Source organism: Schistocerca gregaria, chromosome X (genome assembly GCF_023897955.1).
Source record: "Schistocerca gregaria isolate iqSchGreg1 chromosome X, iqSchGreg1.2, whole genome shotgun sequence".
NCBI lineage: Eukaryota > Metazoa > Arthropoda > Insecta > Orthoptera > Acrididae > Schistocerca > Schistocerca gregaria.
In genome coordinates, this window is record NC_064931.1 from 534,088,706 (window position 1) to 534,113,057 (window position 24,352).

Sequence of the window (24,352 nt, forward strand, 5' to 3'; positions counted from 1 at the left end):
GCTTCGGAAAGTAACATGCGGTGTTTGGTGGAATTCAAATTTATACTGTCGTAATACGAAAATATGCAGCGTACATGTTGCTGCACATCAAACATCTTTCCAAAACCCGTTTTTCCCCTGTGTGTAGTTTTATAAAGCGCCAGGAAATTCTACTCCCGTGTATAAAACCATAATCATTCAAAGGTTAACAGGGAAAAAGTATGTTTTCATCCGGGAGAAAGTGTATTTTTAACCGGGAAATCCGGGAATATTTTGTCCACGTATACACCCTGGTTAAGGTAACAATAAGTTATATACGCCAACAAGTGTTTTGTTTTTAAAAGTACTTGGGCCCTTTCATCATGCCAGAGGAAAGAGACGATACGATTATTTACGATGAATGCGCGGATATCTTGTCTGGCGTTCCGGACGCCTTGGCCGATTGGGAAGACGACACTGAATATAAAAAAAAATGAAAGTGAAGCAGATTCGTCGGAAGATAGTGAAATACGTCCAAGAATAATTCGGCGAATGCTACGGTTGACAGCTGATTCGGATGAATCAGAAGAAGCAGCCAGTGAACAGTGGTCAGACTTTGATTTACCGAGGACCAATAATAAATTTAAAGGATCTCCGTATAAAAAAAAGGTTCAAATGGCTCTGAGCACTATGGGACTTAACTTCTGAGGTCATTAGGCCCCTAGAACTTAAAACTAGTTAAAACTATCTAACCTAAGGACATCACACACATCCATGCCCGAGGCAGGATTCGAACCAGCGACCGTAGCGGTCTCACGGTTCCAGACTGCATCGCCTAGAACCGCACGGCCACTTCGGCCGGCATCTCCGGATCCAAACTTATTTCTCAAAGATACACAGAGCGTCAAGGAGATCGTAGAATTATATATTGGGAACGATCTATTCGAATATATTAGCAACGAAACCAACAAGTACTACAGTCAAAGTATCTGGAGAAGGAAACTGGATGAAAAAAGTGCCAAATTTGTCGACGTTACGGGACCCAAACTTAGAAAATGGTTTGGGCCTTGCTATCGTTATGGGAATTGAAAAAAAAAGCAAGGATAGATTATTATTGGTCAACAAATCCGTTGATAGACACACCGATATTTCGCACAACAATGTAGTCTTAGATATAAAAACTGACGGCCGGCTGGCCCCCACAGAGACGAAGTCCGAGTCGTTCACTTAAGGTGGGCACTAAAACTGACTGCCCCTGACAACTCCGGCAATATGCACAATCTGAAAATCGTGAACTGCGGTCAAGCATAGTGAAATTGAGTCGGAAGTGGAAAAAACGTCTAACATCTGCAATACAATATTTACTTTTGGTATAACAGAGGGGTGAATGCAGAGGAGGCAGCTAGAAAGATTTGAACTGTATGTGGAGCGAGTGCTTTAGGGAAAAATACGCTAGAAAAAGATATTCTTGTTTCAATAAAGATCGTTCTGGCATGAATGATTTTCCACATTAAAGAAGTCTCGACTACTTATATATGTGATGGATTACCATTTAACCATCATGCGACATTTGCATTCAACAGGTAAAGTTCAGAAGTCTGGTGCAGGAGTACTGCATGCTCTAATTCGAAACAACAAAAATAAACGGAATGACGATAATTGAACGTCAACAGGTCGCCCATTGAGCATTCCCATGCCGTACTGTTAGTGGTGAAGATTTATGATGCCTTTATCGTTAACTTCCAAAGATGAAAGACTGAGCCCCACCAAAAGACATAAACTCGAGCAAAGGGTAGTGTGAACATATTTTACATCTGAGAGCTCCAAAAATGTGTTTTGGGCTAAGACTTCTGCTCCAAGGGGTTTGTGCATCACAGTTGGAATTTGTTGCCAACAACTGATACACCTTTCGGTCGCAGTGTAAGAAAATTGACCGACAAAACTACATCACCTGTGTTACTGCATGATAACGCACTCTGTTGATTTGAGAAACAAAAGTATCCAGGAGATTGATAGGAAAGTCGTCTCTCAGGCACTTGTATTGATAGGGAAGTCCTCTCTCAAGCACTTGTCCCTCTCATCATATACTCGTAAAATTTTACCTTTTCCGCTCTTGATCGATCAGCCGTCAAGGCAATTCATTTCTAAACGAAAATACTCTTCAAACTACACTGGTGGTGGTGGTGGTGGTTAGTGTTTAACGTCCCGTCGACAACGAGGTCATTAGAGACGGAGCGCAAGCTCGGGTTAGGGAAGGAAATCGGCCGTGCCCTTTCAAAGGGACCATCCCGGCATTTGCCTGAAACGATTTAGGGAAATCACGGAAAACCTACATCAGGATGGCCGGAGACGGGATTGAACCGTCGTCCTCCCGAATGCGAGTCCAGTGTAGCTAACCACTGCGCCACCTCGCTCGGTCTACACTGGTTTAATGACATAGTTAGAACCAGTAGGTTTCTACAGTGAACTAATGGACAGAAACATCACGACGGCAGTCTATCGTAATAAACCATCTAGTATCTGTAAGACGATTGAGCCTATTTTAACACGAATTTGTAGGATATTACCGACTTTTGGCTTCGAAAAGGTCTGTATTTACTTCATTTCCTGTACCATTCGCAAGTATTATGAAAATGTGGCAGTTCATAGATAAAATTACGTATTCACAACAACAAAAAATATGTCGGCAGAAAGCAAAACTGGCATTATGAATTTTGCTGTACTGTAAGGTTTTCGCTCTGAGACTAAGGGTTACTGAAAGTAGCAAGACGAATTTTGTTCGAGCGTTGTCTTACGATTGCCTTATTGAGTTTGTATCTGCCTGCTTGTAGCTCTGCTACAAAAGAATTAAAAATCTGGCTTTCAACGAGTCTCGAAAGGCGAACAAAGGCAGTGTATAACGAAGAGGCAAGCATGTTACTTACGAGCTAGTGAACAGATGGTGTCTTTGACTTACGTATTGGCCCATTTGCCACTGTGGAAAATAAATCGCAACATAGGAGACGAGAGTAGCTGTATTTCCCGTGTGGAACGACTTTCGTTGACTCAAAGGCATTAACTGATATCCTTATGTCACATTTCAATAGAAAATCACATTATTCAATTGAAATGACATGATAATATCAAGTGAATTTAGCAGGATACTTCTGTGATCAAGGAAGTAACTCGTCGGTCACAGAGTTGCCAAACATATTCTGCGCTATTGCCAAGTTTCATTTATACTGCCAGGAAGGATGCCAGCTGATGTGTTCTGTGAGTGACCTCGGAAGCAACTATAGCTTCGTCTCAAAATTGCAGGTGGTTAAGGGCCGCAAGATCCTCATTATATGTGAATGATTCTTATTCGCATTTCTGTAACTAGGTTTAGGGGCTAAAGTGTAATTACTTGTAATAAATCGATGCACTGATTGCAAACTAAATGTCATAAATTAATAACTGGTACATTGTTTGTGTTTTACTGTCTTAATCGGACCCAAACCTTGAAAGAATATTCACCAGACGCGATTCACAATTTTGAAGTTTCTCCAGTGGTTGAGTTGGCAACATATCTTTGCTGTACAATATTGTTATTGAGATCACTGCCACTGGCACATCCGCCAGATGACAGGCCTGGTCTGGCTTTTTGTTGACAGCTTTTCTGACGGATATTCTGCCTTTCCTCGAACCTTGAAGACTTAAGGTGAATTCGAATATTCCATATGGCGAAAATTTGATGTTTCTGTTCTTTCAGGCCTAACATTCAAAAAACAGTTACAATAAGCGCCATAAAAGTGCCTGTGAACCAACAATTAATAATGCAGTCATAATTAGTCGCCGGCCGCGTGGCCGAGCTGTTCTAGGCGCTTCAGTCTGGAACCGCGCGACCGGTACGGTCGCAGGTTCGAATCCTGCTTCGGGCATGGGTGTGTGTGTTGTCCTTAGGTTAGTTAGGTTTAAGTAGTTCTAAGTTCTAGAGGACTGATGACCTCAGAAGTTAAGTCCCATAGTGCTCAGAGCCATTTGAACCATAATTAGTGGACTCTGACATATTCCATCTATAATTGTGAAAAACTACTTTTTTCGTCTGCACAGGACCGCAGCATGGACCCAAGAGTTTCATAGGATTCCTATACTTAATTTCATTGTGATCGTTTTCAGTGACGGTAGGGGAGGAGCAAAACCATCTGACTTGAAACATTCTTTTCCAGTGGGATTTGAATCATTGGCTACAGTTGCAGTAGCACGTCCAGTGAGGTATCAAGAATGTGAGCAATCACTCATTGCTGTAGTATAGGCTAGAGCAGAAGGAAGCAGATTTCCATCAAAATAAACGATGAGAGACACTGTCGCTGTCATTTATTAACGAGGGATTGTTCAGAAAATCACAACTATGTCCAATGAAATGAGTAGGTTGATGCAGCTCCAGTCCGGCACTATCACACATTTTCCGAATAGCACTTAGAATAAAAATGATAAAAATGTGTATGTGTGTGTGTCCTTTCGTACATTTCCGAAAGAACAGACACTACCAATCGAAACAGACAGCCTTGTTTCTCAATTGAATATCGAAGGACAGATGTCCAGGCTGTCATGGACGTTAAAATAGAACAACGGCGTCAGGTAAAAATTTGTGCCTGACCAGGTTCCAACCCGGATTCGTAGTGTCTTTTCTTTCGGACATGTCCGAAAGAACAGACACTACACACATATCCATATTCAGGGTGTTTCAGGAGGAATAATAAATATTTTAGCAGGTGGTAGTACAGACGAACTGCATAAACAATTCAAAATAAATGCGTCCAGTTTTTATTGAGTACAGCTGTTAGTACGTAAACCTAACAAACTCAAAGGCAAGGCAAATGAGGACGTTCGAAGTTAATTTTCAAAAATTCCCCTACCAACTTCAATGCACGTATGACTTCTCTTGATAACACCACGTGCCCTTCAGAGGTCGTCTTTGCGTTATTTTATGAGGGCTGCACTATTCATAATCCGAAAGATCAAATCGGCTCTTGGGTTTACTTTTTCTTTGTAGACTTCGCCTTTAACCATCCATGCAGACAAAAGTCCAGAGAGACAAGGTCCGAGGACTTTGGTGGCCAAGAAAACTGCCCACAACTACTGATCCATCTTCCGGGAAATGTTAGGCTTGGATTATGTGTCACCTGACGACTAGAACGTACAGGAGCCCCGTCATGCTAGAGGAAGATACGCATTTTTGTAGCCAAAGGAACCTCTTCCAACAATGCTGGAAGCTCATTTTCAAGGAAGTGTAGACAACTGGGTCCTGTAAGGACCATACGAAAATGCATTGAACCCAGCTATATGTCCTCAATAAAAATTGCACACATGTTATATGGCATTTTCTCTGCAATTTGTGTATACTACCACCTCCTACAATATTTACTATTCCTCCTGAAACATCCTGTATAATTATTCAAGTCTCGACGGGTCATCGATAGTTTTCAGTGCTAGACGCACGTCATGGCCCAAACCCTCGCGGGAATACAGTGTGGCCGCGATCGAGGGGAATAATGGATGAGGCGGGGGAGGGTGGGAGGTACCGCGCTTGTGGTATGCGGCAAAGGTGGGAATTCGCGTCTGACGAGGAGCGTGTATAGATAGGTGCTGCAGAGAGCTTGGCTGCTGTGTCCCCATAGTGCCCACCGTCGGAGGTTCGACTTCTCCCTCCGGCATGGGTGTGTGTGTTGTCCATAGCGTAAGTTAGTTTAAGTTGGATTAAGTAGTGGGGAAGCATAGTGACCTATGACCTAATCAGCTTGGTCCCATAATATCTTACCACAAATTTACAAAATTTTAAATCCAAAATACTGCATCTCGGTTCTTACAATAGTGCAATAGGTATGCACTGGTTAGATGTAACTGAAGAGAGACTCCAGCTCGGATTGTGGTGAAGGACGAATCCCAAGCGCATGACTAAGAACAATTGGGAGCGGAAACTTAATGTCATCGGAGCGTGTTGAAGGACCATGTCATGCGATCGTTAGACCGGCTGCAGAAAGTTCAGTTTATAAATACATACATACTTAGCAAAATATGTCATGTCGCAGCAGTCTTACCGATACCGCAGGTCACCGCACATAAAATACTAGCTGCAGCATGTTGGTATGTGTGGAAACAAATTATCTCCAAAGTATCCTTCCACACGGCGACTTTACAGAGGCGAAACGGAGGACTTGGAATTAAAGACGTTAAATCTGGATGTGACGCACTATTTCTAACTTTTAAAATAATACATGCCACTAAGACAGGAATCATGAAACTTCTGCTCCTCTCGTTAGATCCTGGGGATAGGAACGCTCCTGTTAATGTAATACATATAGATGCCAGCCTAGATTACGTCCGAAAGTACCATGTCGATTGCAGCTAAGACGTCCATCAGCACAAGCCAACACTAGGACCGTCTATCATTATATTACCAGACATCGTCTTCACAACCCAATTCTGATAAATTAACCTACTAAAAACTGGATGAACGTCTGGAAAATTACAACAATAAAATTCTATCAACTAGAGTCAGTGCCGTATGGTACGACGCTGTAAACGAAACCATACCCACAGAGGAACGATTATGGAAAATGAAATTGAGACCATTTCCATACTGCGACAAATGTCGGCTTGTAGAAACTGTAGTGCACATGTTCTAATGTGAAAATAGAATCAGAATTTGGAACTGGAATAGGAAGAAATTAGCACTACCAACAGAACCGCAGAAAGTCATTTACCGATAACTGAAGCTTTACAACCCAACTGGAAATGTTACCCGTCCGCAAAGATTAACAGTTCTTCCTGGCTTCTGGGACAGTTTGTGTTTTACGTGTTAACAAACAAAACTTCTAACTTAGAAAAGTACATGTTTTATATTGCAGAAGAACATTTTAAGCCGAAGAAGAATAAAAAAATATAAGGAATGGTTTCAAAATTTTTGGTCTATTGCTTTATGTGGACCACAAAGAGGTGGGCAGTTTTATTGATTAGAAGCAGAATACTATTGTTTCACTTTTTTTATTCCTGGAATCTTCTTTTACGTTGGTTCTAAAGTCAGAACTGTTCTAATTTGTCAAAACTCCTCCGCACCCGAAATTTCTTTCATTTGTTGAAAAATATATGACTTCCTTACACACCTCATATGCATCCAGTACACAATAACTTAAATTGTGAACATGTTTCTGAATGAACGTTTCTGATGTATTTTTCCGTCACCCTTTTGACTGTTATAAGTTATGTTCTACAAGAAACGGACGCCATTGGAGGTGGCAACCTGTAATTTATTTTACCTTAATTACTGCTTCAATTTTGTTCTACAATGTAAGGCATGTATGGGAACAAACATGGAATACATGGGAATAATGCAGCTACTCAGTGACAGATATGGGGAGGCATTGTGGCCAGGCCTCGGATCTTCGACCCCTGCCCTCTTTGCCTCCGCCTACCTGCGGCTGAAAGCCTTCTCAGACTTAAAAAATAAAAAAATAAAAATAGTGCAATGGTCAGCACGTCTGTCTAGTAAGCAGGAGCTCCAGGTACGAAGCCCGGTCGGTCTCAAATTTTCATCTGCCATCGTTGCTGTATTTCGACGCGCTGTGACAGTGTGGCCGTCAGTCCTTCGATATTTAAGATGCAATTGTTTTTTGAGGCAATAGAGGTGATTTGTGAACATTTATCTTGCCATCAATGTAACGGGACTTCAACGGCATCCAACCCTCAGTCATTGCTTTGTGTCGGCGCTAACCCATGTCATATACATGCGAATCAGATTGTAGCGCATATTTAGTCAAATAACGAATGGCCAGTATGCAACTGTTTACGAACAGTAGAAGCAAGATTGCAGCGATCTGATCACTTAACAAAGTGCAACGTAGTGTGCCTGTGTCATGAGTCATTCCAGCTGAATAGCTGAGGGTAATACACTCCTGGAAATTGAAATAAGAACACCGTGAATTCATTGTCCCAGGAAGGGGAAACTTTATTGACACATTCCTGGTGTCAGATACATCACATGATCACACTGACAGAACCACAGGCACATAGACACAGGCAACAGAGCATGCACAATTTCGGCACTAGTACAGTGTATATCCACCTTTCGCAGCAATGCAGGCTGCTATTCTCCCATGGAGACGATCGTAGAGATGCTGGACGTAGTCCTGTGGAATGGCTTGCCATGCCATTTCCACCTGGCGCCTCAGTTGGACCAGCGTTCGTGCTGGACGTGCAGACTGCGTGAGACGACGCTTCATCCAGTCCCAAACATGCTCAATGGGGGACAGATCCGGAGATCTTGCTGGCCAGGGTAGTTGACTTACACCTTCTAGAGCACGTTGGGTGGCACGGGATACATGCGGACGTGCATTGTTCTGTTGGAACAGCAAGTTCCCTTGCCGGTCTAGGAATAGTAGAACGATGGGTTCGATGACGGTTTGGATGTACCGTGCACTATTCAGTGTCCCCTCGACGATCACCAGAGGTGTACGGCCAGTGTAGGAGATCGCTCCCCACACCATGATGCCGGGTGTTGGCCCTGTGTGCCTCGGTCGTATGCAGTCCTGATTGTGGCGCTCACCTGCAGGGCGCCAAACACGCATGCGACCATCATTGGCACCAAGGCAGAAGCGACTCTCATCGCTGAAGACGACACGTCTCCATTCGCCCCTCCATTCACGCTTGTCGCGACACCACTGGAGGCGGGCTGCACGATGTTGGGGCGTGAGCGGAAGACAGCCTAACGGTGTGCGGGACCGTAGCCCAGCTTCATGGAGACGGTTGCGAATGGTCCTCGCCGATACCCCAGGAGCAACAGTGTCCCTAATTTGCTGGGAAGTGGCGGTGCGGTCCCCTACGGCACTGCGTAGGATCCTACGGTCTTGGCGTGCATCCGTGCGTCGCTGCGGTCCGGTCCCAGGTCGACGGGCACGTGCACCTTCCGCCGACCATTGGCGACAACATCGATGTACCGTGGAGACCTCACGCCCCACGTGTTGAGCAATTAGCGGTACGTCCACCCGGCCTCCCGCATGCCCACTATACGCCCTCGCTCAAAGTCCGACAACTGCACATACGGTTCACGTCCACGCTGTCGCGGCATGCTACCAGTGTTAAAGACTGCGATGGAGCTCCGTATGCTACGGCAAACTTGCTGACACTGACGGCGACGGTGCACAAATGCTGCGCAGCTAGCGCCATTCGACGGCCAACACTGCGGTTCCTGGTGTGTCCGCTGTGCCGTGCTTGTGATCATTGCTTGTACAGCCCTCTCGCAGTGTCCGGAGCAAGTATGGTGGGTCTGACACACCGGTGTCAATGTGTTCTTTTTTCCATTTCCAGGAGTGTATGTATTAAGCAATTCACTGAAGAATTAATGTAATACCCGCATGATGATCTCTGTTGTCATACTGTATCATTAGCAGCTCGCGATTGGAGTACTATCTTCGTCAAACCGGGTTACTCAAGCTGACGCCAAATAAAGAGAAGCGACGACGCCACCACACTATGTTGTTAAAATGTCTGTGAAATCTTATGGGACTTAACTGCTAAGGTCATCAGTCCCCACGCTTACACACTACTTAACCTAAATTATCCTAAGTACAAACACACACACCCATGCCCGAGGGAGGACTCGAACCTCCGCCGGGACCAGCCGCGAGGTCCATGACTGCGCGCCTTAGGCCCATCACACTATCTTTACTTAAGTAGGTAGTCAGCGCTAAATTATGTGCGCCGCCATTAACGTTACTGTAAGCAGTTTGACAACAACGACACCACCACTACTGACAACCTCTACCATTATCATCACACAGTTGTAACTCGCAGTGATTACAAGTTGCTGATGTTTGTCAAGAATAGCGGAAAACGTCTCATGAATGTCCAGTTCCATTTGCATTACGCCTAGGACGGAGAGAATCCTAAATAACAGTAATAGGTCACACAGCGAAGAGAAGAGTCCACGTTGTCTCAAGTTCTTGCAGTTTGATATTAATGCGATTCCCGATGGTTTCACACTAACGGTTTCTTTTGGCTATCTGAATACTCATATGGGAATTATCAAAGTGTAACTGCTAGAACGCTCAACTGCCTTTATAACACTTCATTCTGGATTGAATACGACTTGGAAAGTGACGTTAATTTGACGTTTACGTCCATCTCCTGACGTCTTACTGAATGAAGTCTGAAGTGCACGCACAGTTATGTTGCCTGCCGCATGGATTCTGTGAAGTGTTTTGGCAGCTGGCAGTCATTGCTGAATACAGACCTGTGCAAATATCCTCACTCCTCTAGGGAAACTCGTCTTTGTCGCATTTTTCCCACACCGTATACAGCACAATAACATAAGGCTTATTCTGCTGAGGAACGTGATGCCCATTTATCCTTAAATAAGAATCTCCGAGCGGTAGTAATGCACGAAAGGAAACAGACTGTTGGACAAAAGAATGGACAGCTCCCTGCTTTTTGCTTTTCCGATAGCGCCTACGATAAGAATCTGGTGTCATATTACGCTTCAGAACCCTAAACTGTTTATTTTTTTGCTTCACACTAAAACAAAAGCTATGATATGAGAAGAGGAAATGACTTATATGCTTCTCAGGAACTTTAGTTTTTCGTGTTTATTTTCTCACTTCATACTAAAACAAGGGCGTGGATATGAGAAGAGGAAATGAGAAATACGCTTCCAAGACATAATATTTCCTTGTGTGCTACTACTGCGTGCATGAAAGCTGTGCAGTTAATTTTTGCGTCTTAGATAAATTTTTGTATTATCTTACATTACTTTGTGAGAAAGTTCCATTTTTTTTAGGGATTCAAATAGAGTGGACATTTCATCACTGTCATATTCTGATGACTAATGACATGATACCCCTTGCAATTTCTCCATGGCACCTGTGAGTAGAGTCTCACGTTTGTTACTATAAAAACATGCAGGCAGTGATGTCCGCTCACTGCAGTCAGAGCCAAAGTGATTTCTTTCTGTTTATGGCGAAGCGACTGCTGCAGTCCACGCTCAGCAAATGTAAACAAATCGCGGTGGCATTGGGCACTGCTAATAGCTGCACTTGTGGCGAGCAGCGACAAGAGCTCACTGTATCTCCTAACGAATTATGGAGTTAATACATTTTACTTACTTAACGTAATACGCAGGACTTGGGTTGGGTAAAAATTCAGTTTGTAACTTCCCATCGCACTAAAATACTTTACAGTCATATTTGATTCAATATTTAGTGTTGGTTGTCTCTCTAATGTTAATGGTATTGATTCAGATTGTGCGTGAATACGAAAACACACACACACGCACACACACACAAACAAACAATCATTGATTCCAGTAAGGGTGGCGAATACTGTGTGTTGAACAACACATGCACCAATCAATTCCTCAGTTGGCGTCGAATGGATGAGATATTTCAGTTACCTTGCATTGCAAGAATTTTAAGGAGGAGACTGAAAGTAAACGGACTTGTACGCTAAAGAGCTACGACAAAGCAAAGCTTGACCGATTATCAGATAAATGTCCACATGGGTATTGTGGATGAGTATACTTTTAGTAACCAACCAACCCATCATCATTACGTAAGATTTCTCGAAGGCGTAGGGGCATTGATTTAATTAAGTCGTCGATAGTGTAGCATGATAGTTTACTTCCCACCATACGTTTTCTATATTCGTCCAAAGGTCTCTTGCATGTGTAGGTCCACATGGCAATGACCTTGTTAACTCTGCCCACATATTCTCTATCTGGTTGATGTTTGGTGATCGTGTAACAAATGGCAACAGCTTTATCCTCTCTTGGCCCTGAAACCAATCTTGCAGTGCTCTGCCCCTGTAAATAAAATGTTATCTCGTTACTTCATATATTTATATTTAAATAACGTATTTGTAATAAGCACATTGTATTAGTATTTTCCATAGTGTTTAAGAATTCAGGCTCTGTCATAGATAAGTGATCTAGATTCAACAGTCCGATTAAGAATGTGGTTTACCCAGTCTATCATATGATGAGAGCCGTAGTCGGATATCCACATTAAGACTGACCGGCTGAATCCTATTAAAACGATCTGGTATCGAAATGAAATTGAAAAAATCGGATAATTTGAACGTCTGTATTGCAACAATTCTGCGCGCATAATTCCTTTGATGGAGTAACATTTAGCAACTGCCAACGAAAATGTGAGAAATATGTCTACTAGGGGCAATGTCACGTAATTATAACCCATATTTATGTGATGGAAACATTGAATCGAACAATACACATCTATTTCAGTGGTGGGAAGATACACCATATCGGATTTGCTGATGACATAATGATAATAATAATAAACCTGTGTGGCGGATAGGCGAAAGCCTCCCTCATATGGGTGGTACCGAGGAAATCAAATACTTGGGGTGAACCAAATACTAACACAATCCTGAACGGCTACTCAATGCGTTGAACCCAAAATCCAGACACGTTTCAGTGAAAATCACCACTACTCTGGTCACCGTCTGTTAGCTCAAATGGTTCAAATGGCTCTGAGCACTATGGGACTTAACATCTGAGGTCATCAGTCCCCTAGAACTTAGAACTACTTAAACCTAACTAACCTAAGGACATCATACACACCCATGCCCGAGGTAGGATTTGAACCTGGGACCGTAGTAGTCGCGCGGTTACAGACTGAATCGCCTAGAACTGCTCGGCCACAGCGGCCGGCTTGTTAGCTCAATGAGCTCGGCTGAAAGTATTTGCTTCCAAAGGCTTCAACTCCCTCTGGTCCTGTCTGGTCCTGGTATCACCAATGAAACACAAGCAAACATGAACTGTGCAAGCGAAGTCAACTTTACCCCAGGTGGTTCACAATCCGCCCGTCGATAGGCGGCAGCTGTGTTCTCGGATTCTGGGGAGTCCAGGCTAGCACGGCAGAGAATATCCGAGATCTCTGGTAAATTTCTCTACAAGCAGAAAACATGCATATGAAAACCAAACATCCGTACATTGATCCAAACACGAATACTAAATAATCTCACATAAGAAATCGACCGACAAACAATTCTCATCTTTGCTCTTCAAGAACTACGACTAACTGACAATGAACCTAGCACTACGGAAACCATCGCATCTTCAAGAGAAAAACGTAACAAAACGTAGCGAAATGAGCACCAATCTTCGGCATGGCATTTCTCGAACACAGATCTATCATGAACTCTGTCAAAGAAATCAAACCCATCAACAATCGACTTATGACTTATGACTATGCTCATTCAGAGCCCCAATTAAAAATATACACTCATCAATGCACATGCCCCTACCAACAGCGAAAATAAGAAAAACACTGAAAATGTCGAAAAATTCTGGAACACACTCGAAAGAACTATGAGCAAAATTCACCAAGATGACGAGAAAATACTAATGGGAGACTTCAACTCTCTATTCGGGACAGAAAAAACTCATAGGAATCTCATTGGTACAAATTCAACACACCGAAACAGTTACACCAACGGCACATGTCTCACTGACATTTGCCAACAAATCATCTTCAAAATGATGTCAATCCACTTTAGGAAACAACCTGTTCTCAGGTAACATGCTGGGCTACCAGGTGCTAGCTGCTTTTGTTCGCCTTTCGAGACTCGTTGAATGCCAGATTTTTAATTCTTTTGTAGCAGAGCTACAAGCAGGCAGGTACAAACTCAATAAGGCAATCGTAAGACAACGCTCGAGCAAAATTAGTCATCCTACTTTCAGTAAACCTTAGTGTTAAAGCGAAAACCTTACGGTACTGCAAAATTCTTAATGCCAGTTTTGTTTTCTGCCGACATATTTTTTGTTGTTGTGAATACATAATTTTATCTATGAACTGTCACATTTTCATAATACTTGTGAATGATGCACGACATGAAGTAAATACAGACCTTTTCGAAGTCAAAAGTCGGTAATATCCTACCAATTCGTGTTAAAATAGGCTCAATCGTCTTACAGATACTTAATGCTTTATTAAGATAAACTGCCGTCGTGCTGTTTCCGTAATAAGCTGAATTTAATTTGTATTAGTACAGTGAATATTTTAATTGCGTTTTCCATAAGTTTACTGAACTCAACAGTAATCATCAAAGAGAAATTAATCAGCAGCAGAATTTCCTTTCACGATATCTAAAACAACCTGACAATGCTAAAGTAGTTTACAAATTCAACGCCTCTAGAAACCTAATGGTTCTAACTATGTCATTAAACCAGTGTAGTTTGAAAAGTATTTTCATCTAGAAATGAACTGCCTTGACGGCTGATCGATCAAGAGCGGAAAAGGTAAAATTTTACGAGTATATGATGAGAGGGACAAGTGCTTGAGAGAGGACTTCCCTATCAATACAAGTGCCTGAGAGACGACTTTCCTATCAATCTCCTGGATACTTTTGTTTCTCAAATCAACAGAGTGCTTTATCATGCAGTAACACAGATGATGTAGTTTTGTCGGTCGATTTTCTTACACTGCGGCCGAAAGGTGTCTCAGTTGTTGGCAAGAAATTCCAGCTGTGATGCACACACCCCTTGGGGCAGAATTCGTAGGCCAAAACACATTTTTGGAGCTATCAGATGTAAAATATTATGTTCACAGTACCCTTTGCTCGAGTTTACGTCTTTTGGTGGGGCTCAGTCTTTCATCTTTGGAAGTTAACGATAAAGGCATCATAAATCTTCACCACTAACAGTACGGCATGGGAATCCTCAATGGGCGACCTGTTGACGTTCAATAATAGTCATTCCGTTGATTTTTGTTGTTTCGAATTAGAGCATGCAGCACTCCTGCACCAGACTTCTGAACTTTACCTGTTGAATGCAAATGGCGCATGATGGTTAAATGGTAATCCATCACAAATATCAGTAATCGAGACTTCTTTAATGTGGAAAATCATTCATGCCAGAACGTTCTTTATTGAAACAAGAATATCTTTTTCTAGCGTATTTTTCCCAAAAGCGCTCGCTCCACACACAGTTCAAATCTTTCTAGCTGCCTCCTCTACATTCACCCCTCTGTTATACCAAAAGTAAATATTGTATTGCAGATGTTAGACGTTTTTTCCACTTGCGACTCAATTTTTCTGTAACTGACAGTAGTTCACTATTTTCAGGTATGCAAAATCCAATGCTTCACTGTAAGATGATAAGTAGAACTTCAGTGGATATATACACTGACAGCATCGCGCCGCGTTCACCCGGGCGGCGCCGGATTTCAGCCGGCGGGTGGCGTCTGGCCGGTGGCCGGTAGCCGCTGCAGCGCGAGGAAACGCTCGAGAGTAAGCTGTTCTGTTCGCGACGCAGCCACGAGCTGTCCTGCGGAATTGTTTCTGGAAGTACTTATTATTGTTATTGCTGGTGGGTAGAATGTGAAGCGAATTATCTGCGATGTTCAATCAAACTCATAGCTTTAGACGAGGGCCGAAATGTTGTAAAAAAAAAAAAAAAAGCGTACAGTTGGACGCGAACAGGCGACCGTAAGATTAGAATGCACGACGATTACCACTTTTCTTCTTTTTTTGTATTTTGTTCGTTATTAATCGTTGTGTTTGGTCGTTGCGGACGTCGCAAGACATCCTGTTCAAGTTCAGTGGTTAATCCTTCCACTCAGTTTTTTATTACAGAAGCCAACCGGCTCTCTGACTGAACACGCTGAGCTACCGTGCCGCCAATCCACTAGACCAGGGGCCTCCAAACTGCGGCCCGCGGGCCGATACCGGCCCGTGAGGTCCTTCAAACCGGCCCGCGTTAGCTGGCTGGACATCCCCCGTATCCGGCCTGCCAACAATGCGTTGACATACTCTACCTCTGTTACGTCGTGCAGTAATAGCGTTGCTAACAATGATTTTGTGATTTCGTTAACTTTGCAGGACGCTTTCGCGAAGAATGTGCAGTGACAAAGTTTTTGTCAGTGAAATTCGCCAGAATAAAATACGCCAGAATTTCGGTCAGGTACGTCCACCAATCAAAATTGTGTAACTAAATAAAAATCGTAGTTCGTTTCAGTGCTAGCTATTCACACAACCTTAGATTTTTGCGATTTCATCTTTCCTTTAGCCTTACATTACGGTGATCATGGAGTGCTAGGGTGCTTTAATCCCACTAGGTAGATCTTGGCTCTTATGACTTCGTGAAGGAGTCAATGTGACCCTCGGACTAAAAAGTTTGGAGACCCCTGCACTAGACCACGGGCTCACACAATCGGACAGAATCTAGGAAGTAGACAACACTTGATCCCGTCACTTCCGCTTCGTACAGTGTTGCCAGATTGTGCAGATTGCCGGACAGAGTTGTCAGGGGCGGTCAGTTTTATTGGCCACCTTAAGTGAACGATTCGGACGTCGTCTCTGTGGCGGCCAGCCGGCGGTCAGTTTTTATGTCTAAGACTGTACCGCAACCGATTCAGACAAACATTATCATTTTTACATTTCTCCGACAACAACACTAAACCAGATAATGCCTGCCTGCTTTCCAAAGTGCAATTCGTAATTGATTATTTTTCCAAAAAGTTTAAAGAAACCTTTAATCCAAGTCTAAATGTCTCCGTTGATGAAGGAACGATACCGAGGCGTGCACGGTTAAATTTTAAAGTTTACAATCCGTCAAAAATTACAAAATATGGCATACTCATTCGGATGCTGGGTGATTCAAATACGGGATACATTATCTCATTCAAGATATATTCTGGCGCTGGAAAGACTTTAGCAAAAACAACATGGATAATTATTATAACAGCGTAGAACTTGCAAATAAGTTACTTCAAAGGAAAATTCGAGTTTGTGGGACCATTCGGCAAAATAGAGGATTTCCGTGAAAATTAAAGCGCGCAAAAGTCAATGTGTTTTAAGCTTGTCATCAACGGAAAGGTGAAACACTCGCACAGGTTTGGAGAGCTTCGAAAACTAAAACGATACGAATGATCTTCACAATACATAATACCACTTTCACTGAGACTCAAAGAAAACATAGAAAAACCAATTACACAATAAAAAAACCTGAAAGTGTATTAGACTACAACAAATACATGAAGAGTGGATCGGGTAGACCAATGTTTGAGTTATTACCCTACATACAGGAAAACTATAAAATAGTCAAGAAAGGTTTGCATGTGCCTCTTTAATTGTGCATTATTTAAAGCATTCTGTACATGACAATGTTTCATTACAGACCACTAGAGTCTCCAATTTCACAATTTTTTTTTTTGAAAGTGTCCGATTCGTGGATAAAAGACCATGTACCTGCTTCTGAGCAAAAACTTGAGGGGTTGCCACTACGTCGCGCACGTCTCACTATGATCCGGCTGACAGACGTTCCGGTCACATAAAGCAACACCAACTAATACTTATTTTCGAAACGAAAACGAAGGAACTACCATGCATGTTCCAAAAACAAAAAAGGAGAACAGCAAACTTAATGTGCAAGTGTTGTGGAGTTGCATTACATCTTGGAGACTGTTTTGCTGCATATCATACAAAAGAGAAATACTAAGTACCAAACACAATGCAAATAAACAAATATATGAAACATACCAATTTTGTATTTATTTATGTATGTAAAATCTTCGAAATTTTATGAAGTAAGGGAACAGGGTTGTGAACTTATGAGAACTAACGATGAGATTAGTAAAACTTAACAATTTATAATCTCCCGATAATGTGAAGAACGGCCGGCGACAAGCCAAGTAATCCGAATTAGCGCTGCCGGCGCCACGCGAATCCATTTACACGAGACGCGCGGATGGCAAAGTGTTAAAACAAGAAAACTTTGTTGTCATGCTCAGTCCATTGGCATTATCCTTGCAAATGTTTCTGGCTGTCTCCATTACTGTCACCCGTCTATTGAACTTAAACAGAAAAATATGTCGAAAATGTTGAGGTAATCCCACATGGCACTCCATTTCCCAGTCTCCACAGCTCCACCCAGTATCTACAAATGACAATATGTAAACTCAAATAGCAACAGTGAACTACAAGTAAAAAATGACAATTAATAAATAGACCCGTAGCAACTGGAATACCAACATGTGAAACAGAAATGCTATGAAATTATACACAAACCTAATACATAACACTACTTGTGATTTGTCTGGATGATTCATTTTACCTGCCTTTAAGAAAAAGTTGCACTACATATGGATAGAGCAATGTTATGCACAGAAAGTCTAAAAAAAATTGAAAGGAAAATTTTACATTTTTCATGCATCTTGGTATTTCTTCCATCTCGTGAAGACAAATTCCTTCTCGATTCTTAGTTAAGCCATAAAAATTCTTAGTCAGCTGCATTTCGAACTCACTGACAAATCTGTGCAGATACTTCAGATTCGATTTGGTACGATAAATGCATTTCAACCGATAGACTGAGAATTTTAGTTTTGTGAGTGGAATGCATTTTGCAGAACATTAACACAGAATGATTGCAGCTCGTGGTCTAGTGGATAGCGTTCCTGCCTCCGGATCACGGGATCCCAGGTTTGATTCCCGGCTGGTTTGGGGATTTTCTCTTCCCGGGGACTAGGTGTTTGTGTTGTCCTCACCATTTCATCATCATCATCATTCGTGACAGTGGCTTCTTCGGACTGTGTAAGAATTGGACTGTGAAAAATTGGGAATTCATACAGGCGCTGATAACCACACAGTTGAGCGCCCCACAAACCAAACATCATGCTCATCATTAACACACAAGATTATGGCTATGTCGTTGCAGTTGTAAGTCTATCAACATGTCAGTATTCTTAAGTTGCAATCACTGGTGCACTATTTCTTTTCCCTCTACTCACTTTCAAACCTAATTAGATATGCAGAGCAGTCTTAAAAATATACTAATATTAGTCAGGACGTATGCCTAACTATCACATAGTTTTCCATAAAATCGTATGTTTGATATTCAAAGGGCTGTCAATTGCTGGACTTACTTTATGCTCATGGAGCACAAAAAATGTGTGTAACATTGTGACACAAATAAAATTATTGTAGACATATTGGAAGAATTAATGATTATGTGCACATACTCCATACAAATTTGAAAAGGAAGTTATAACTAAAATGAGTTGTACCCCTCTATGAATATTTAGTTACCTACTGATCGCTTTGCCGGTCGCGGTGGTCTCGCGGTTGTAGGTGCGCATTCCGGAACCGTGCTACTGCTACGGTCGTAGGTTCGAATCCTGCCTCGGGCAGAGATGTGTGTGATGTCCTTAGGTTAGTTAGGTTTAAGTAGTTCTAAGTTCTAGGGGACTGATGACCACAGCAGTTGAGTCCCATAGTGCTCAGAGCCATTTGAACCATTACTGATCGCTTTCAGTCTGGGAACTGTTGCTTGCATTCGTGTGATGAGAGAGACGCCTAGCCAGCACCACCTTGTTCCCAGATTACATCGGCATAGCTTAGCAAGAGAGCTTGGAGCTGTACAACAGGCAGTTTCAAATGTGAAGATTGTGCAAAAAGTATCATATTTCATTATTTTTTTTACTGACCCTCCAGTTCATCTCAGCAACTAAAATTTTGCACACAGTCTTTAAAAAAATTGACTTAGCGAGAAAAATTCAACAAAGGTTGTGACGTGGCAAGTCTGGCCATTCCCTTGTGAGGGCAGTCGTTGATGGTGTGTGTGATAGTTTGTCTGTCAACACCGTAATCACAAGTAGAAGAGGCTAAACAGTCCCATTGATAATGAGCAGTAACATCTCTGACACCACTACAGTTCCTGTTAAGTTTGATTTGGTTGGAGTGAAGAAAGTTATCGGCCAGCTTTGCACGGAGATCACAGATCTTATGGGTGTGCGGATTTGATTTGGGCTATCCTTGTCTCCACGCTTCATCTGGCGTACAAGCTGTTTCTCGTTTATTCTTGAGCCACATGCCAGGCAGTGTTAAGAAATTTGCCCTTTTTGCAGCATTTTCCTGTGTTCTCCAATAGACTGGGTGAGAGCAGTTCTTCAGTATCATGGGCCATAATGTGGTAAGGTTGTTTTGCTATGTCTCAGAAGGAAACTGAATTTTGCTCACTATGGATAACCACTGAACAGGAATGGAGAACAAAGAATTGGATATGACTCTTATTGTGTGGTGTAGATGGACATTGACGAGTCAAGTATGGGAGCTAATTGACCAAACAGCAGAATGATATTCATCTGTTGACTCTATTAATCCTAAAATAGCAGTTCTTAGGGGACACGCATCTGCCCCCCATGAAGTTACATCTAGGCTTTTCAATGAGTTGTTGCGGTTTTTGAGTTTAGCAGCCAGTTCCAAAGTTCGCTGTGGAATTAAGGATCTGTTTGTGGTGCTTGGAAGTAGGACTGTATGGAAATAACCACAGTAGGAAAAAAAAAGAGTAGCCAGTAGTAGGATTGTGTGAAAATGAGAAAACTGGACAAAAACAGTAATCCCCAGAAACTCCACGCTAATTAGCCACGGAGGTGTCTTCAATTTGGTGAGAAAGTGTGTCACAAGTTTCTCTGGGTATGATGCATCCAGCTAAAGCCACTATTTGATGTTTAGATCATGTAGAGCTACCAAACTGTATGTATGTTGACTACATTTTCCTCTGTTCCAAATAGTCCCAGACATATTCTGTAGGATCAAGATTGGGGGATTTGGTGGGCCAGTCAGGAATGGCAGGGTGCCTGAGTGTTCATCAAACAAAGAATGTACGTGTGCAGCCCTATGAACATGGCTGCTGTGGTCCTGGAAGATCTGTGTATTCACAGCATTCCCATTATGAATATGTAGAATGAAGGACAATATTGATAGTCACTGAAAATGTTGAAATAAACATTTGGTTCGTATTTACAGTATCCTGAATGATATGGCCCAAGTCATGGTACAAAGAAACACCCTCCAAATGTCACAAATACATCTCTGGTCAGCACTACATGCTCCATGCAGTGTGGGTGAAACGCCTCCTTGGGTCATCAATTTGCAGTGCCTTTTATCATTTGAAAAGTGGAAAAATTGTTACTTGTCAGACCACAATACATACCTCCAGTCAACTACTGCGCAGTTTTTGAGTTGTTTGACCCACTGAACTGCAGCTTCACGTGCCACTGCAGACATTGCCCTTCTGCAAGATACTTGGCTCCAAATGTCCATGTTCACCTGGAAACTGGTTGAAATCAGTCTACATTCACAGACAGCAGGAATTCCTGTAGGGTTTGAAACTGATTCCCATGAATAAGGTGTGGCACTGACCTCCAGTCCCTGTTGGTTAGGATCATTTACTGACCACTGCTCTTATCCCATATTAGGTATCTGCTAATGATACACAATTTCTTGTAGACACATTGGACAGCCCATACTGACACATCCAACAAATCAACCAACTTCATGGTTTGGTCATGGGCACCACCAAACATAATAGCTCTTTCCTGTCATTCTATCATTTTTCCATGCCAAATTATCCTACACACAACTATCTGGGAGAGGCACACCACTTCACTGTCATTACGTAAATCAACAGATGTCCAAATACAGCTACCATTATTACCTGTCAAAAGCAGATAAACACTGGTGAATAAGTGAGCTTATAACAAGAGGTGGGGTATCTATACACCTAGTCTCAGAACATGTACAGGTTGTATCATAATTAATGGTGACATTGGATACAATTGAAATTCATGATATTAGAAACAAGAATGTCTCGGTAAAGATAAGTTTGCTAATGACCCATGTGCAAGGTAACTACAACTTTCTGGTTACCAGCCACCACTGACTTTATTCTGGGTAAATGTCATTCCAATTAGGAAAAGGTAACAATACCATATTGCATTAAGAAAAGTTGTAGATATACTTTGGTAGAAGTTCAGATGTTTTCAGTGAATGCAACAACAGTTATATGACTACTAGTTAAAGGAAGAGTTCAAAGTGTTGTCCTTACCCTCAGATAAAGGCATGTACACTTTGCCAAAATGAGTTTTGAATTCTTTGAAACAGTACACTCCTGGATCATTTCAAAATTCTTTGGGTGCTGATAACAGTGCAGTTGAGCGTCCCACAAACCAAGCATAAATAATAATAATCATCATCATCATCAAAACTGACTAGCACTGACAAGTTTTTGTTCCAGTTCTTTAAGGGGGCCTTAACACAGAAATCAGGTGATCACACAGATCAGGTGATCTTGGAGCCACAGTACATGTCCTCTGCACCCAATCCATCTTTGACCACACTGGCGTGTTAGATGTCATCTCACCACAACAGTAAAATATGCTGTTTCTCCATCATGTGTCTAACACATCCTCTGGTGTTGTCCTAAGGGAACATCCTCAAGCAATCCTGCAAGATGCTGCTGCAGAAACTGAAGGTAATTCTGCCCATTGAGTTTTTCTGGTAACATGTAGTTAGCTAAATACCTAGTACCCCTAACTACACATTCATTGAGAAATGTTGCTGATATGGAGACATGCAGAGCATGTGGGTTCAAGCCTAGGTGATTCCAAATGTGGTCATTGTGATAATTAAACACACCATCACTAATGAACCCTGCATTTTGCAGGATAATGCCTGCTGGGTAGGACATATACAGTCTGATGGGCCCATTATTATATTTTGATTAAAATAGCTTTGTGAGTGACATTTCCGTGAGTCATGTTGGAGGGCCATTTTCCATTCGACGTAGGTTTTACCTGAGGACCACACACTCACTGTATTGCTCATGTTGTAGGTACATACAGAGCTGTGTTAAATATAGCTGGCTGCATGTTGGCATCACTGCCCAGAAAGTGCAATCTGTGAATCACCAAGTTATTTTATTCAAGCTATGTGCTATAGGGGACATTCATATCTGCTATATGTGGACCCATGTGGTTTAGAGAACACACTACGGAAGTTCTGAACTATCTCAACAGTAATTTTAGTATCACACTGTTGTGGTCGATGTCTCCTGTAGTGTAAAAGCATTTTACAACAGCATATCTGTCACTGTCACTATACCAGAATTTTGTGTAGGGCCTGTAGAACCGTGATGAAGTTGAGTTGACCTTCAGGCTGATAAAGAGTAGGTTTGTCATATACTACCTCTGCTTAACACATACTCGGATCTAACAAGCTGTAAACTTATAAATATACAGTTACTGTTTGATATACACCAAGTGAGATGTTACTATGTTAAAATACTGGACTCACATTCAGGAGGGTGGCAGCGTAACTTCCAACTGGCCATCCAGATTTAGGCTTACTACGGCTACCCTAAATCAAGTCAGACAAGTGTTCCTTTCAAAAGGAGATGGCTCATTTCCTTTCCTATTCTACCCTCGTCTATGCTAGCAGAGTCAGTCTCTCTCTCTCTCTCTCTCTCTCTCTCTCACACACACACACACACACACACACACACACACACACACAGACACACACACACACACACATCTCCCTCTTCCTCTCCCTCCCCCCTTTCCATCCCTCTCCCACATCTAACACTATGAACACAACATTATAACCTACACTAACTCATCTACACCAAACATATATGAGATATTACAAGTAACAGGGAAAGTCATCAATTCACCACATGAAGAAGTTCAATGTTGTTTCAGGTGAAACAACTTTTCTCTTTATCAAGGCCAGATCTGCCGACCTTTGCACTGTGGTGTCAGGGGGAGTCCCAAATGACTTTAACGCTGAAAGAAGTTCTTATAGCTTTGGTGTTTGAGTGAAAAGCATATTTCACAACAATCTTTTATAACTTACCAATGCATAGAGCATAGTGCATCATTTGCTTCCCACATATTTTTACTGTGTTTCGTGACGATCAGTTCAGCAGAAAATTCTGAATATTACTTTCAGATAAACTGGGATTTTGAAGTGGCTGCTCCACTGTTAGACTGTTATGTACTTTTCCACTAGTGACAGGCGCAATATATGATAGGAGGTACTTGTATGGTGAGTGTGTATCAGTGAGATTCACACCGTACTTTGCAAGTCACCGAATGGTGTCTGGCTGTGGGTACTTCTGGTACCTCTAACTGACCCTACCTTACCTGTTCCACTTGTAAATGGCGTGTGGGAAGAATGATTGTTGGTAATTCCCTTGTATTAGCTCTAATTTCTCAAATTTTCTCATTGTGGTCATTTCACAAGATGTATGTGGGAGGAATTAATATGTTGTCTGACTCTTCCCGGAAAGAATTCTCTTGAAATATCAACAGTAAACCGCTCTGTGATGCGAAACGCTTCTCTTGTAGCGTCTGCCCCTTTTGAGCTCTGTAACACTCTCGCCCCTTCTGAGCTCTGTAACACTCTCGCACTGGCTAAACGACGTCGTGACGAAATGCGTCACTATTTGTTGTATCTTTTCTATCTCTTCCTGGTGCGGCTCATAATTAAAGGCTCTGAGGCGGAGCCGTCCCAAAATATGTATTAATATAATTCGGAGTAGGAATTAAAATCCAAGAAGAAATAAAAACTTTGAGGTTCACCG